This window comes from Elephantulus edwardii, unplaced genomic scaffold, assembly GCF_000299155.1.
Source record: "Elephantulus edwardii isolate Elephantulus edwardi_28Jun2011 unplaced genomic scaffold, EleEdw1.0 scaffold00237, whole genome shotgun sequence".
Lineage (NCBI taxonomy): Eukaryota > Metazoa > Chordata > Mammalia > Macroscelidea > Macroscelididae > Elephantulus > Elephantulus edwardii.
This window is the reverse complement of record NW_006399987.1, coordinates 882,256-886,855: the sequence shown is the minus strand read 5'-3', so window position 1 is coordinate 886,855 and position 4,600 is coordinate 882,256.

Genomic DNA, 4,600 nt, shown 5'->3' with positions numbered 1-4,600 from the left:
ATGGATTTTGTGGTCTTCAAACTACATGGCATGAATTTAAATATATTGAAAATTTTTACATTATAAATAAAGTCATGCATTATATCCCATATTCCCCAAACACATATAACTTGGCTTTCTACATGTTTTTGTACCATTTCCCCTCAACTCTTTCCTCAGAAATTCCTTTTGACTCTTCTGACTTATATTCTGTCTATACAGTTCTTGCTTTGGTAAGATTTCTTACACTTATTCCTGAAAATTTTAGATTTTTTACTTTTATCATGTTATGTGCTGATATGGTTTCCTAAAAGGCAAGTCTCACATAATATCAATACTCTTCACTTAAATATGTTCATTTTTCCTGAAAGGAATAAAATTCAAATACTCAAAACTATGTTCTTCTCACATCTGCTTTGTTTTCATTGCTTTCCTTATGATCTCACTTAACCAGGACCATGCACTTTTATTCACTCCATTTTTTTTTTTCAGAATAATTTGAGATTAGGATAAATTCAAACCTGGAAACCTATAATTGAGTTTACACTTTATGGTAGATTTTTCTTTTTAATGTACCACTGTGTCAGAACTGACCCAACAGGTTTTCAAAGGCAGTAAATCTCATGGGAAAAGATTGTCCATATTCTTCCTGTGGACCAAGTGGTGGATTTGAACCATGTGTTTTCAAGTCTGAAGTACAGTTACCATCCGTGTAAATGAGATACTAATCACCTCATTTTCCCTTTGGGCACTGCTTCAACCTTAAATATTTGATTTGTACTTGTATTTCCTTTTCTACATTGCTCACTCTCAATCTATGTCAGTTGGAGTCTTTGTATTGACTCTATCACAGTCACTTTCCTTCAATTGTGCACTAGTTTTATGTCCTTAATGAAAGGCTACCTGGGAGCTGGGCAACATTCCACACTGACCACACCTTTGGGGAAACATTCCAATCAGCCTAATGTAAGATGGCTAGAGCCAATCAGAAAAGAGCACAACTACTGGCCATATCCTGCCTAACCATCAACTATGACATAAACCACGTAAGCATCCTGAGTAACTCCATATATGTGAACAAGCAGAGGGCATCCAATCAGCATCCTCCATGGAGTGGTGACCACCAAACAGGCCACCCTACCTCCAATCCCCTGCATATAAAACTTTACCTGTAGCTTCCTCATGTGCAACTTTACTGCCTTACTCTGTCTTTCTCTGGCCTAAGACAGCAAACCCACCTGAGAGCTGATAATAAACTCCATTGTTTCACTTCATCTGGTTCTCTGCACCCTTTTTACTTTAGATCTTGGTGCTGAAGAACTCGGGAGGAGTGTGTGCTTCTGGGAAGCTCCTCTGCCAAGAACCAGGCTTTCTCCAGACTATGCTTTCTCCTAGCTGTCCATGGTAAAGTGATCCATCACCCTTTCCCCATCTCCCTCCCCTGCAGAAACTGTTCCACTCTCCAGGAGCCCTGCCTATAGACACACATGCCAGGGCCTCCTACACCTTGCTAGACCAGATCTAGCATATGAGCTGTAGACCTGAAGGGGTGCTCCAGGTATCCAGCATCTGACCTTCTCCTTGCTCTGTTTTGTCCAATAGTTGGGGTGCCAACCTTCCTCCACACTTTTCCCCAGGAAGAGCCAGAAATGAGTTCACAATCCTCTAAATTTGACCCCAAGACACTACTTGGGTTCTTACTTTCTCAATGGCCTAATGTTCAAGACCATTTAAAGATATGGATGAAGCCTCTCATCTTCTTCTGTTCTGTTCTTTGGCCCAAATATCAACTAGATGACAGGCTTTATTGGTCCTCAAATGGCACCTTAAACTATACATTATTTACAGGATTAGACGGTTATTGCCACTATCTCAGCAAGGACTCAGAAATAAACTATGTTCAGGCTTTTCAGATGGTTCTTTTGATGAAAGTCAATTTAGGAAACATTGCCCTCAGAAATGGACTCTCAAAAGGTTATTTTGGGAGCCAGGAGTATCAACATCCACTGAGAATATATAAAAATCAGATCTAAACTTAAGAGTTATGAAACAGAAAGTTAAACACAGCAATCGTGTTGTAAGATGCCCTCAATGTGATTCTAGTGCAGATTAAAGGTTGGGAACAATTATCCTGGTGAATCCTGGGGTAATTATTTTTTAACCACCTATCTAATAAGAGAACTGCAACTCAGAAATGCTGAGATTTATCACCAGGAGAACAGACAAGCAAACCCGGAGCAATTATTCCCAAGGGACATTGACCCACGACAGAGGAACCTAAATAGCACCACAGACAACCTTTGCTATAAGAAACAAGGCTTGCCAGAGACACCTCCTTATGTAACTTCTGCCTTTGAGAAGCCAAACTAATGAGAGAATTAAAGATTTGTTGGCCCATTTATCTGAGAAGCTTCAGAAGGGACTCAGCCACAAAAGTTGAAATACATCAGTTTCTAGTTGTCAGTGCTCCATGGTGTCAGGCACAAAGCTCTTGTGCCTTCTTCAGGAGAAATCAGTCAATTTTTTGACTGCATGCCTGACTGTGTCACCTTGATCATCTGGGGAGCATATCTGCAGTCTTCATCATCCACTCTCTATGAAAGAACAAGATTCAGAAGGGTACACCCGATGATGTCCATGTTGCTAAACGTATATACTGCAGTTAAGTGTTGGGGGAAATGAGGAAAAAGTGGTTGAGTACAAAAGGCATAGAGCGAGGAACACCTTTTCATGTTTATGAATAAAAAGTTTTAGAGTTTAATTACTTTGAAGGAACAATGGATATGCCACCAACTTAAAGTTGATATTGCATAGCAATATCATTTAATATTAATAATTCAATTAAAAGAATGTAATTTAATATTATTAAACAGTTGATGGAACTGGGTATATCGCAAGCCACTATTTGACACCAGAGCATTGCCCTAGACATCATTGTCTGGTGATATAGTTATCATTCTCAGCTTTTTCTAGTACTGAAAGAGAAATCATGTTGTTGTTGTTGTTTAATGCCGTCGAGTCGTACACGACTCATAGCGACCCTATGAACAAACAGCCTGAGCACTGTTCGTACCTAATTCCTGAGTGAGTTCAAACCTCCAAACTTTTGGTTGAATGCTTCACATTGCTTCCACTAGAGCCGTTTCCAAATATTATAACAACTATGCTGATTTTTAATACCATAAATCAATTTACCTGACTTTAAGCTTTGCAAAAACAAAATCATAGGATTCTTTTGTGCCTGGCTTCTTTCATCCAACATAACATTTGTGAAATTTGATCATGATAATCTGTAGCCCTCAGGCCTGGTTTTAATTGTTTTTGGTCAAACATTCTTCTACAGTGGTATAACACTGGTCTGTCCATTTGCTGTACTGAGGTAACTCATGGTTGTTGTGATGCTAAACACTGTGACACTGATAAGTGAAATGCAATAATGGTTACCCATTGTGGACAACATTTGGTGGAGCTCCCCGATTAAAACAAGCCATGGTATACCAATGAAGTAGTTTATCTTTTGCTTTTCAAAGAGAGGAGCGAACTGGGGGGGAGAGGGGTAAAGAAAAAAGTGCAACAATGAATGAATGAAAATCCAAAATTTCTGTAAATGTTCATTAAAATTAATAAAATAAAATTTAAAAAAATAAAAACAAGCCAGGAAGGAGGAGTGGCATCCACTTCCGAAACATCTTGCCTCTGGAAACTTTATGAACATGGAGAATTGATAGGGTCACTATGAGTCATCTATGACTCAATGACACTTAACAACAACAACAATATTAAGCATTAATTCTATTTGAAGGATTAAAATGAGCCTGAAGGTCAAGAAAGAAATGAATGCAATAGATTTGGTAGTAAATGTATCATTACTCTAATGCAACTGATGACATGAAGATGTACATTACACTTCAGTTAATACTCAAGTCCTGGGAAATTCTTGAGAACTGACTCCTATCCCCAATTCTTGGGTGGAACAAAGGATTTTCAGTCAACTATTTACTTATAAGTCAGTGGTTTGAATCATCACACTGGCATTCTCAAAAAAGTCCTGGAGATTTGCCTCCATAAATACCACATCCAAGAAAATCTCTGGGAACAGTTCTAATCTCCAACGTGGAGGGTTAGCATGAGTTGAAATCCACTCTACAGTAACAGACTTGGGGTTTGATCTGTGTATCAGATTTTTATTTTTGATCTGTGATATTTAGGGAGCTCTCATAGCCGAGTAACTAAGAAGCTGGGCTGCTAACCCAAAGAAATGTGATTTGAATCTACCAGCTGGAATATAAATGAGCGAGCCACATTCATCACGAAGCAAAGAGGTTTTAATAAATTATAATACTTTATGAATGAGTGAGAGCTCTTCGCTCAGAACATCCCTCCACTGTTCAGAATCCTCCAAATATGGTTTCAAATTGCTGAATCCCAAAAGAGTCAAAATAAAAATGTTGACTAAACCCCAAAGACATGAACTAGGGGGATAAGAACAGGAAGTGTTCAAAATACTTAACAGTGAAGACCATTTATTGATTTTTGCCCTTGTCCTTTCACCTGATTATAGGACTTCTTATTGCTCTGCCTCTGATTACAGGACTGGGGACATGAACTAGGGGGATAAGAA